The sequence below is a fragment of the Tachysurus vachellii genome, chromosome 7, assembly GCF_030014155.1.
Source record: "Tachysurus vachellii isolate PV-2020 chromosome 7, HZAU_Pvac_v1, whole genome shotgun sequence".
Classification (NCBI taxonomy): Eukaryota; Metazoa; Chordata; class Actinopteri; order Siluriformes; family Bagridae; genus Tachysurus; species Tachysurus vachellii.
The window spans coordinates 23251747-23265702 of record NC_083466.1 but is presented as its reverse complement, the minus strand read 5'-3'; the positions used below and the strand labels follow the sequence as shown (position 1 = coordinate 23265702).

Here is a 13956-nt window from a genome sequence, read left to right as displayed (position 1 = left end):
TTACAATAACCCACTATGTTTATGTATTTATATAGCTAACCAAACATGCTGGGTAAAGTGACACAGGTCTGTTAGGTTGGATTGTTTTCTCACCACAATAAAATGTTCCAGAGTTCTTTTGCAACCTGTTTTGATGTTGATACAAGCACAATTTCTGTTTTCATATTTTGCTAATTAACCCGAACCAAAGGAGAAAATGCGACAAAATGCTTCAAACTAGTCAGGTGTGAATATCCTCTAAGACTAAACAAGAGGACAGCAGTGCTCTCACTGAGACAGGGATTTTATTAGATTTCAACTGGAACTAGCTGCACAAAAACATTTTAATGACATTCATGAACATGGCATTTATGATGGGTCAAATCATTTCCATGCATTTACCACTTATTTCTAAACATTCAATAAAATTGATCACACACACACACACACACACACACACACACTCACACATACACACACACACACAAACACACACTCACACATACACACACACACACACACAAACACACACTCACACATACACACACACACACACACACACACATACACACTCACACATACACACACACAAACACACAGATAACTCTCTCTGAAAGATATATCTGATTTACATGCTATAAAGGGATGGGGGGCTTATTCCCCTGAGACTATGACTCACTAATGCAACAGAAAATGATGTTCAAAACATCAAGGACATTTAATATGTAATTAGAGACACCAAATCAACAATATGGTACACTACTATATGTTAAAACATTTAAAAAGAAATTCAAACAGTATAAAAAATACACTGTGCTGTCTCATGTGTCCTTTGTCTATAGTTATGTCTGTCTTTTTGTCTCAGTTTTGTTTTATTTTATTTTACAGCCAATTTCATTTTAAGTGGATGACTCAGTGTGTGTCTTCTTGACTTGAGTGTAGCAAAGCTGTTGATTACTCATCAGCGCTTAATTAAATTAATTAAATTAAGATTATTTTTCAATTGACAAGACGGCAAGGCTGTGTAGTCTTTCCTGAACCATGTTACATCTCAACCATGTGTGCAGAAATATGAGGGCACTAAATGATCCTTCACATGTACAGCTGCTGACAGGAAGTGTTAGTGCAACCTGCAGAAGTTTTTTGAGAGAGGGAAACATGTCACAGCAGGCGATATACAGTGAGAATATCTGGACCTACCTTAATCCTTCTTTTTCACTAGATAATGTTTTACTACAAATATTTCTTTCAAAAACTTCTATACTGTAGTGCAGTGCAACATCACTGAGAAGACAGACAGGCTGATGTTTGATGCTTGATCCACCAAAAATAAAGGTTAAAAACATTAAAAAATTAATTTATTTATTGCAAACTTTAATTTCTTTCATTGCCCTATCTCCTAAACTAACTAAACAAATAACAAAAGTGTATTACAGTTTTTTACAGTCGCTATGACAGTTTTTTCAATACATTTAACAAGTTTCCTAAACTCTTAACACGGTTAGCACAACATCCGTATTTGTAGGCTATACAATTAACACATTTCTTGTTGCTTTGATACAAAATGCATACAGTTAACACAAATTTAAAATGCTTGAACTTCTTTTACACACAAGCTCAACCAAGACTAAAACAATGTAATTTTACAGTCAAATTTACAAATGCAAATTTACAAACACTGTATGTCAGAACAGATAACATCATGTCCTAAACATAACTTATATAGACTAAAGTCAAAGTCAACAGCTGTTCATATTGTGAATTGAAACACAAATATATTCCCTGTATTTTATTCCATTGCTAATGAGAAACAGCTTATTGCAGTTATGCAAATACTGTATATAAATCACAGCTGATTCCCATGTAGGAACCACACTCAGGTGTTGAGGTTTTTTCAATCGCATGATCGTATGTTCTAAAAGAGGACTCTTTTTGAGTCTTTGGGCTGATCTTGTGTGGAAAAGGAACAATATAGAGCAACAGAAAGAAAGAAAGAAAAAAAGAAAGAAAGAAAGAAAGAAAGAAAGAAAGAAAGAAAAAACGTCTGCACAAGGGAGAGGAAGACGAGTACCAAGACAAGGGAGAGGAGTTAGAATGCGTGGTGGCGCTCAAAGAAGGACCAGAGCTAGGGTAACTGATCAAATAAGAGCTACTATCATTGACCATGTCATAAACCACGAGCTATCATTCCCACGATGCCTTGCCAGAGAAGATGTCAGGTGTGATGTGGATGAGAACATGTGGCCAAATGCAGAAGACCGGGCAGATTAGAAGATTACTTTGTTTTTCTATTATAATTCCGGTGCTTTTTCTGTTTGTATATCTTGCAATATACTGTCTATTGTATAAGGGCAGACCTGACACATACAATAATGCAGTTTCTGTAATTTCAGCTGATGATAGTGTTTTTTTTGTCATTGTGTTATGATTGACTAAATGTTCCTGTTGGAAGAGAACATGTGTTAGTGTTTTGAATAATTATTTGATTTTGAAACATGTTTGCAATGTTTTGTTGACATAGTGTATTGTGTTAGTTTATTATTGTATTTTGAAAATTAGTTTACAATGTGTGATTTTGAGCATGAAATTAACCATTTTGCCAATTGTGTGTTTTAGGTGTGTTGGTGCGTTAAGAGTTTAGGAAATTTGTTAAATGTATTGAAAAAACTGTCATAGCCATTGTAAAAAAACTGTAATGTATTTATGATGTAAAAATACATTTAATTGATTAAGGTTATTTAATTTTATCAGAACTACAAGTTTACAAACTGACATTAAAACTGTTCAATTTTCAGAACATTTGCATTATTACCTCACCAACTCTTTTACTGACTAAATAAGTGAATGAATGAATGAAGGAATGAATGAGTGGCGACTGTACAATGGCCGTATACTAACAACAGTGCCACCTGCTCGACACCTAAGTTTAAAAACAGCGCATAGCGGAATGAACGTGTAAAATAAGCGCTAACGGACATACGGGTTTATTGCACTTGTAAATCTTGTACTTTATTTGTGATGTAAAACGTTTACAGTCCTCAAAAGACCAGGGACTTTTGACAGTACATGAGGGGCTTAAGCCCCCGAAGCCCCACCCTCACAACACCACTGAGTCTTTGACACATCAGAAAGATTCATTACATTCCACTGGTCTCAGTTTAACATTACATGTGTCACTTGTTATTAAAATCATTTGAATTAATAAAAAAGGTTAATAACTGAAACGTACCTAAATCACCTGTTTGTGTACAGAGGATGAGTTCAGTCAGCACTAAAGGTAGAGAGAGAAACAGACATTAGTTAAGGTTCATTTAGAGCTAAAACACTTGTTGGTGTGCAGTTATTATGATGATAATAAAATAATGAACATCAGTGTGGTGTGATGTGGTGTGATGTGGCTCACTATGAAGGAGGTTTACTGTTACTATTCAAAAGTAGATTATTTTATTAATTCTTGTACTGTTTGATTCCTGTTTGCTTAAACCCCAAACAGATATATTAAAAACAGCATCCAGTCTGTTCTGTTGTTAAACCCAGTGTCATGGCTATTAATATAAATATCATTCATTTAGAAACTGACACTTGATTTCCTCTTTGCTTGGCACAGTCTCCTCCCACATTGTACATCTACAAGATCAACGTTATTCTCTTTACGGAGTGCAGAAAAGATCTCCAAAGAAATGTAGAATAAAGTAAACATTTTAAAATCCTAAACAAATACAGTGTATGAATGTATAACAGCAGTTAAAATAATCAGCTGTAATGTTCTGCCCATGTGAGAGACACCAGGATACAATTACTGAAAACAGTGTTTGTTTAATGACTATTTAATATTTTACAAATAAAATCACTTGGCTCAAAGCTAAACATACTACAAAAAGCTACATTTAATTTCACACTAAAATTAATATCAGACTTTAGCTATTGACAAATTAAATAATCACACAGAAGATGAAATTAGGTTTGTTCAAACAATAATTTGGTTAAAACAAAACTTAATTCACCACTAATGAAGACTCACAGAAAACATTTACTCACAGAACATCACACAGAGTGGACGGAGCTCCATCCTGTCCAACTGATGACTGTCTGACTGACTGAACGACAAGTGTCTGTGTTAATGCCTCGACACTTCCAGTAATTTTAAACACTTCACACTTCAGAGACAGAAAGAGAGAGAAGAGAGAGAGAGATGTTGTGGTTTCTGTACAAGGGACTAAAAAGTCTTGGTTTACGTAAACATTAATAACAGTAACTGGTCAGCATGTAACTGAACAGAAAAAAAAAAACACTTGGTGTGCTGTGTGTGTTTTTTTAATACAGATCATCAGTTTTACTGTTAGAGCTGTGAGCCCAGGGCCTGAAATGAGAAGTGAATTTTAAACTCTCTCTAAGGGAGCAAATATATTGTTTCATGGTCAAATGCTCTGAATGTTGTTGTCTATGTGTTATATCTGTCTGTTTCTGATGAGACAGGAAACAGGTGAGTGAAATCACATGTATTTTTTAATAAGCTCAAGCTTCATCATAATTCAAGGCAGAGGTCAAAGTGCAGGAAGCCAAAATCAAGTTATTGGACTTGTTCATGATTAATTCTGGTATGGACACATTTTAATGTTATTTCTATACTGAGCTCTTTGTGTTTAGGGGCATGTTTGTGGCAGCAAGTAATAATGTATCATTTAAGACCATAATTCCTCAATAAAAGTCATAATTTGAGATATTATACAGTAGAGGATACACTGACATCTAACGTTATGTTCCTCTTTTCTTATTAACTCAATTCATTGAGTACTGGTAGTGTTGTAGTTACTGTTTCCGAAAACACACACACACACACACACACACACACACACACACACACACACGCACATGCATTCAATTGATGTTTTGCAAACATTTTTTTTTACCTCATCCATCTGCTGCTATAACATAAGCATACATATGTTTGCAAGAACCCTCTTGTTTACAACCCTTTATTTTTGCACAATGTACTGCATAAATGTACTATAAACTATATATACAGTATGCAGACTGGTCATTGCTATTTTGTGTATTTGTCCTGTATTGTATGTTTGCATTAATATTTGTCTCACACTGTTTTCTTGATCCACTTTTATGTGGCAAGGACAAAATACTTTATGTCCTTAGCTCTATATTGTTTATGTAGCACTATAGTCCTGGAGAAATGTTGTTTCATTGACAATGTACTGCATCAGCTACATATGGTTCTGGGGGTTCAGATTTCATCATTTTTTCCAGATCTAACTCAACAGACACAGATTCTATCAATCATTTTGTATAGTTTTAAATTTTAAATAATAAACTTGTTAAATGCTACTTTGGCATGAGCTAATTTGAAGTTTGTGTGGTTTTCAGATAAGACCACTGTTGTGAAAAATCCTTGAACCTTAAGAGAATATATTATAATATTATTATTATATTAATACCAAGGCAATATATAACTAGAGATTATGTTAACCAGAAGTCAGAGGGTGGAAGAGGAACTGTCTATTATAGTAACTCAGCAGACAGGAGAAGAAATAATGTAAATAGGGGATTCAGGGCAGAGAGAGAGAGAGAGTGAGCGAGAGAGAGAGAAAGAGAGAGAATATCCTTAGAAAATAGAGTGATATGCCTTAAGGGAAGTATGATCGGAGTCATAAGACACATGTTGTAATAATTTTAAGGTAATATATAACTAGAGAATAAAATAAATACACTGGAGTCAGAGGGAATGTTTATATGTTTATTATAAACAAACTTAGTAATCAGAGGGAGAAGTAGGGGAGTAATCTGGAGATCCAGGGCCATAATCAGAGGGAGAAGAAGGAATGTAAACTGGAGATCCAGGATCAGAGGAAGGAGATGCCAAGACAGGACGAATATAGGCATAAGGAGGCACTGGGGAACGAGGAGGAGAGACGGGAGTCCCGAGCTCAGGGTAGCAAAGCTCAACATGAGGACAGCCATCAGTTTGAATTCTCTGGTCCACGAGGTTAGCCAGAGGGGTTTGAGAGGAGGAAGTGCTAGTAGGTGGCCCCCTGACAATATGGAACAGCAGATGAGGATGCTCAGGAAGGTCAGGAGAATAGAGCTGTTCCAGACACGTAATGAGCTCATGGGTGATATGAAGCAGCTGGAAGCGGCGATAGCTCCCCATGACGTCAGCAGGCACTGGCCTTGGGTAGGGAGAAGGACGAGGAAGATCCGGATGGTGCGACCAGGATGAATTGGCTGACCTCGAGGCGAAGGATCTGAGGGGAGATAAGGGGAGATAAGGGGAGTTAGAGGAGATAGAGGAACCGAAGCTTGAGATATGCGTAAGCAAGCCCAGCCTGGGCAAAGACAGGCTGAGATCATAACAAATTCAAGCATTTAGCAGGTTAGAGGAGTCATCAAAGAACTCCATTTGTACACAAGCAACATTATAGCAGCAATAGCTTAGCAATAGTGACAATATAAGGTGACAAATAGATAAGAGCTTTCTTTTAACATAATAACTTTTGACATAAATCAGACTCATAGAGTGACTTATAATCAGTAAAAATCATGTATAGAAGAAAATAGCAAAGGAGAGACTTACTCATTGTAGTTGAATGAAGGATTAATCCTCAGGACGTCTGTCATGAAAAAAAAAACTAAGAGGCAAATGTAACATTGACCAGGAAGTAAAGCTCTTTTGAGAACATTTTTAATAACAATAACAAAATTGTTGTTTAGAATGAAGACGACCTTGGTTCCCAGACCATGGCTCAGAATTGTTATGTAGAATGAAGAAGACCCAGGGTCGCAGAGCTGGGCTCCCTGACCTGGGCCCCAGGGAACTAAGGGGAGGAAAATCCATAAATGGGCATATGGGTAAAAGGTGATGGAAAACAAGGGGATTGTAGGGAACAGGACGTTACTAAACATGAGGTAATTCCGGTAAATAAGGTGATATGAGGACAAACACCAGGTGGAACGGGCCTGTGAGGAGGGGAACCAAAGAGGAGGCGCCTAGAAGCGCCAGGGTATATATAGAGGAGAATTTTTTGGGGCCAAATTTGTATGTGTAAAAAAAACGTTACTTTGCAGGACTGTCCTGAGAGTTTTTGTTTTTGTTTTTGCATGCCGATGCTCTTCATGAAGATGCTCTTTTTGGGTTTTTGGGATTTCTTTTGTTACTTTCAACTTGGCAATTTCTCTTAGAGAATTGTTGGCTTATTGACCACAATAAAGAAGTTTGCTCATTCTCATCCAGGTCTGAGGAGCGTTCTCATTGTTTTATTTGTATTAATGTTAGTGCTATCAGTAAAATAAGTTTAATTAAAAACTATAAAGTATAAAAGTATTATAAAGTATATAAGTACAAATCACCCTGCGATGTGTCGACTTGGAGACGGGCTCTAAGTTCCGACACCACTCGGTAAAGCAGGTAGGTGAAATGTGGACATAACTGTTTTGAGGAGGTGCACATCTTCAGGATATACAGATGAGATTATCCGCAGCAGCAGGAGGTGAGTCATAATCCAGACAGCCAGAAGGAGCAGAGCGATCGTAGAACATCAACAACAGACCAGTAGGTCAGAGGGTAAGAGGAGCCACAGCAGTAAAAGTGTGTTAGGATCAGCAGCAGGACTGTATTTACAGCTCAACAGACAACAAGAACAGATTATTAGGTAGAACAGGAGCATATTGTGCCTTTTGTATATTTTAAAGAGTCATATTTTACTGTTTCAGAAAGATGATGTGGTGACACCCTTGATTTCTACTTTGAAACTATGAAGTTGGAAATGGATTGTTTACATGTTTACCCTTAAAGTGCCATCACTGCCACCATTAAAACGTTCATAATTTAGTGTTTGCACATCTGAGCTTAACTGTGCTGTGTGTCCTAGTGGCTCTGCACGGTACTGCAAGTAAAAATATGCAATGCAATGAATGTGGCTTTACTGAGATACTAAGCTACACATATGAACATATAGGTGTGTGTTTGTGCGTGTGTGTGTGTATGCTCATAAAGTCAGGGTAAATGTTTTTGAGGTCTGATGATCTAAACTTTTTCTTTATTATAGTATATGGTGATGGAAACTTGACAGGATTACTGTATATCTCTGGTTTATATCTGTGTGCTTTATTCACAATCTTCTTATTCTTTTTCTTATTTCATTATTCATTAAACCACCTGGACCTCCCATAGAACTTTTAAGCAGCACATGTGCATCTTTTAGTCTGAGAATGTGAAAGGGTGTATCAACAGCTCCTTTCTGTTTGTCACTGTTTAACACGTAACAAAAACATGATTGCATCAGCTACTTTAAAGCCCAGTGATGAACAATGTGTTAAATGCTCACTGAGTCTGTACAATAAACACTGAAGTAATTAGTTTTTAGCAAACCCATAGTTCTTTTGTTAAGATAAACATGTTCAAATCAATTTAATGACCTAGTGTATGCTGTTAGGAAAAAAAGGTAAATTGTACTCAAGAACTTACACACTATGGTCACTGAGGCAGTACAGTTTAATTTAACACAACTGTACCGTACAGTAAGATAAAGACTCACATTTAAAACACATTTTACCACTGCAGTTTGTACCTTTAAGGACATGAGAATTTGTACCATAAGCAACCAAAGCCTTGTTTCTTAAAATTGCAGGTGCAATATTGTACTTTCTCAAAAGTACAAATCTTATCCTAATTCACCAAATCAGTGACAAGCCCCTGTGTACCTTTAAAGTCATTTTGCAATTCAATAATATGAACATTTAATGATTGCATGCAAAAGATATCAGTTTAATATCAATACTTAAATATCAACAGTTACAGTAAATGCATCACTTGTTGCAGCTCAACATTTCTCTTTTTTGATACATTTTTCCATGATTATAAGCATAGGCAGTCCAAAAGAATGAGCAAAAAGTGTAAACAGGCCAAAGTTGGAAAATGAAAGGACAGACTATACAAGGGCAGTGTACTGTCCTCAACATGTGTTAGTGCCTTGACAGTCAGATAAACTCCCTTCCCTCACACGACTCTGAAGACAATAAGTTCATTTGTCCACAGGTTTAATGGTCTGGGTATGGAGTGAAACTACAAATGAACAAATAAATATATCAATAGTGAATACACATCCCCGTGAACCGGTCCCGGATACACAGCAAAATCTGTAGTGTTAATTTGAGTTAAATTCCCAGTGTAAATTATTCCGAGTGAATGGGTGTTGATTTGTGTGTTATTTTAACACTTGCAGTGCTGAAAAAGCTCTGTGGGGGACGTCATTTCAAGGAGTAAGGAGCATACACAAATTTTGAGTTACTTTTTTTTGTGCTCAATGACGAGCGGGAAATTGTCTTCACGACACCTACCGAGGCAGTGAACTTAACGCCCAGAAGAAAACTGTGTGGTATTGGGATATTCGGTTTAAAAGGCAAGAATCACTTTTATCAATTTATAAAGAATGTTAGTCATTATTAAACCAAGTTTTAACGTTAAGTGGGGTGTGATGCAGTCGATCGTTGCTTTTTTTTTTTAATTTTCCAGACGGTTAAGGTGTGTGAGAGAGAACATTTCTGTCAGGAATATTCGGTTTAAAGGTTGAGAACCACATTTACCAATTTATAAAGAATGTTAGTCTTTAACAGTCTAAGTTAGTGCAGCAACTGTAAAACGGTAAAATGACGTTAGCGTGTTTTAATATAACATGTGTTTAACGGTGTTAGTACATTTAAGAAAATCACTGTCTAGTCATTGTTTTACACTAACGTTTAATGAAAGCCATTTTATGTGGTGTCGTCGTCAGTTTCAAAATGCTTGGTCCGCGAACAGTGACGCAGGGAAAATACAAATTTTTCGTCGGTGATGATGGCCTAAACAAGGCTTTTGGCGTCTTCACACTGGCCATTTTCGCTTCGCGCCGTTCGCGGCCTTCATGTTTAATCCCGCTAACTTTACTCGCGTTTAACGTTACCCGATGGCATGGGCGTAAATCGCGGACATGTCCCCCCCATCCGAGGATTGTCTCTCCAAGCCCCCCCCGGAATTATTTTTTTTTTAAATATCGCATCCTCTATTGTGAAAAAATATATGTATGTATACCTAAATAATTGTGTAAGTAGAAAAAAAACGCAAAAATGCATTTATAAACAGTTGAGTTCCCCCTCCCCTTTCTCACAGTGGTTTGACCCACTGCCTGCTTTCCCAGTTCATCACCTACTCTGCACACACAAGTCAGGTGTGTGGCTGCGGCTCAATTAATGTTCAACTCTATTAAGTAGGGGATTTTATTCACTTTAAATAAAGCGATTCTCTTTAATGTAGTTGATACAGACTCATTCATAAATTAGTTGCGGCAAAAATGCTGATTACCGATGTAATTTTCCATTAATCTGCTATATTAGCGATTAAAATGTCTTATCTAGTTAACGTTAGCTTGACCCAGGTTGGGCAATCAAATGTCTGAATTATTAACATTATCTGGTGGAACGAACCAGCCTTCTCGTCTGCTGCGTCCAGCGCCAACGTTACTTGAGGTTCAGATTTAACTGTTTTTTAATAACAATAAACTGGTTAAAACTAAGAAGGAATACAAACATCGTGATGAAGATTTGAAAAACGTACATACTACAGTATATCAGTTCCCTCCGCAAGACAAACAAACAACTTTTAAAATATTCGTTCTCTAAATAGTTTGGTATATGGTGGATGCATACAAGTGGTATGAACCCAAAATAAACTAATTCTGCTGTGATTTACTTGCTTAAATGGTTAAAAAGTATGCCGGAACAGCAACATCATGATACAGATTAAAAAGATAAAAAGTATGAAAAATGACAAGTTTTCAACTTTTAATAATGCTTTTTTCTCAATGAAGTTTAAAAGAATTGCCTGAGCATCATGTTGCAAAACAGAATTTTTAAAAAAAATTTTCCTGCATATGATAAGCAATCTTCACTGTTTGTTTGCCACTTAAACAAGCTAACATCTCCTTGCAGTTAAGATTGAACCACTTATTGCTTTTTCTTCACTAGGTGCAGTTTTAGGATGTTACCATGTTGCTGAAGGTGAAATACCATAGTATCAAGAAGTACACCAAATTGCACTCAGGCTTCACCTATTCAGAATTCATCAGGGAAGGTAAATAGCCATCCTTTAAAGGCCAAACAAAATATGTAGCCACTTTATCTACAAATCACAGCACAAGATTGTGTGTATTTAAATACTTTTGGCTGTATTTAACAGTTTATTCAAATGTTGTCTTAATATGTTATTTTAATTGCAGAGCTTTACTTTTAATGACAGTTAGTGGAATCATCAACATTAGTTAGTACATGGCAGTATACTTTTGCTGCAGATTCCTTTAGTTTAACATTTACAAGACAACGAAATAGAGTTAAGCGGAATGATTTAAAACTTGCTCCAGGTGACTTTATCTGGTTACATTACCTCTTTTGATAGTCAAAAACAAGTTTGGGCTTCCTGATGCAACTCAACTTGACATTTTTGATGAAACTGACACAGCAGTAGAGGAAGACATTCTTCTAGAGCTGTTGGAGGCCAATCCAGACATGTGCCTGACAGTATGTGACAGCATTTCAGATGAAGGTAGGTGTCATTAGAAAACCTATGCTCTTTGATGCAGCTGACATTGACCTTTCTTTATGGAACGAACATGGCAGTGGGCAAGGTTGGGTCAAGTTTGTTACTGATTACTAAGAATATATTCTGAATACTTTAGGGTTACTTAAAATGTTTATACTAAAATGGATAAAGCCACAAAAGGTTAAGTTAATCAAATTCTCTCTTTTTAAAGAGCTTTCTCCTTTAGATCATTCAACACCATCTTCCCTCACGGATACCATATCACTTTCTTCAAGTGACAGTGACCTTAGAGAACTGGGTATTCCCACAGGCAGAAATAGATCCAGCAAAGAAGACACGAGCAGTTCTGCAACAAAGGCTTCCATGTCAGAGGCAGCAAAGGAGGTAATTGAGAGCTGAAAGTAACTTATTATTTTGATTTACCATCAATTATAAGGTGTCACACTAAATTGAGATTATCACCAATCGAATCATCTGGTTCCAAACTCACTTTTTTATCAAAGAAAATGTAATTAATTTTCCCCTTCATAGAATTTTACCTTTGACAACACTGCTGTTTTTTGAGATTCATCTGAACTTTCAGCCTTAGTTTATACAGACATGTTGTGGTATGTTTTTTCTAAAGATTTTATCTAATAGAAAGAATTGAACGCTAAAACTTATTTTTCCTTTTTCTGTTATGAGAATAGATGGTAGAAAAGGCCTTGCTTAAGAAGCCTGGAGGAGAGGATATTCTTGAAGAGTACAAGTCAGAAAATTCACTAATGCACCGCACTCGGAGACAGCTTGTCAACATATTGGCGAGTGATATTACTGAGAAACATGGGTAAGATTTAAAAAGGTTTTTATTACAAGAGAATGTAAAAAAAAAGCTGTAATCTTGTAATGATATTACTAATGTTTCTTGTACTATATAAAGAAAAATTATTAAAGATTGACTTTCTTCACTCTATAGTAGGATTCCTTCCCGTCAGCAGAAGGAGAAGTATGCCCTGGGAATTATTACTCTCTTTCCCTCCCTGAAGGATCCTTTTTCTCCAAAGGGCTATGTAAGTTTTACAACCTTATTAAGAAAACAGCACCAGATTTACAGAAAAGGGCTTTGGCATTGTAGTTTTCATTATAAAATAATTACAGTTGCTTATAAAAGTGAAACGATTTCAAAATTCAACAATAATCAACAATAATATTGATGAGAGTGCCCTTATTTTTAAAATTACTTGGGTTATAGGGATATTGCACATTAATTTGAAAAAAGAAAATCTATTAAATAATTAATTGTTCTTTTGTTTCACAATGCTGCATCTGCACTTTCTGTTTCTGATAATTTTGTGAGTATTTGTGTTTATTCATTTAAATGGAACAGGAGCATTTCTATGATGGGGAAAAGGGCACTGGATATTTAGCGTGGCGCCTCAAAACCATTTCCAGGACTTCAGGAAAACGGCCAGTCAAGGAAGCCTCAGTGCATCAAGCACAAGGACCAAAGCGCCGAAGATCAGCAAACACACTGCCTCAGCAGCTTGATGGAGATGCCTGCAGGGAGGCCATTTCATTTCTTGTTCACTCTTTTGATGAAGCAAGTGTATTTCAGAAGATGAAGATGACGTTTCAACACCGTCAGGACCTAGTGCATGACCCACAAAGAAGCACAGATGTCTTCAAAACATTTCCACGTTTTTTAGATGTCAAAGGACTGGTGAGTTGTATATTTCTTTTATTAAAATGAAGTCTTTAATATCCAGTGTTTTGCTGGATGTTAGCCATGAATACACCTAATCATTTATATTCCTGTCTAATTGACTGTATTCTTTTTTCCAAAATCTTTATTCTGATTTACACTGGTTTAATATACCACACGCTGATAAAAATCATTAAGCGCACCATTAACAATGCACTTATATATATATATATATATATATATATATATATATATATATATATATATATATATATATATATATATATATATATATATGCTTGTGTATAATCAACAGGTGAATCAAGACTTCCTGCTTCTGTTTGGTGCTGAAACAGCCTCCAAGATGCTTGAGAAGTGGGACACCTCATTCAAGCCCAAGGTCATCAAAGAGGCCAAAAAACTGACTCAGACAACTGAGCTGTGCCGACTTCTAAAATCTGCTGAGAAACTCGCAGAGAACTATGAAACGGGTAAGCTACACAGCATGCATGGTTCACAGTGTTGTGAAAGGAATATGATTTAGAAAGCACAATAAACTACAGCAAGAATGTTTTTTATGCTTTTAGTGGGGCTTAAACATACAGTAACACAATAGAATGCACAATATCGGACCTCACTTTGAAGCTGCAGCTGTGGCGTTATGATTTTTGGTGTGGCGGACCACCACGGCAGAATGAATGTAGCGGAAACACTG

At 36.3% G+C, this 13956-nt stretch overlaps 1 protein-coding gene and 1 long non-coding RNA gene across 3 annotated transcripts in view; both read right to left on the bottom strand.

Annotated features, from left to right (window-relative positions):
* The window catches only part of LOC132848919 (immunoglobulin superfamily member 1-like), a 324244-nt gene that overhangs the window by 175730 nt on the left and 134558 nt on the right, over positions 1–13956 (bottom strand). The gene's annotated exons all lie outside the window — the stretch shown is intronic.
* LOC132848947 (uncharacterized) lies at positions 1043–4079 on the bottom strand. The gene is made up of 3 exons (XR_009648791.1): positions 4018–4079; positions 3209–3250; positions 1043–1109 (listed from the first exon to the last, which is right to left on the bottom strand). It is a non-coding gene; the product is annotated as an uncharacterized LOC132848947 (long non-coding RNA).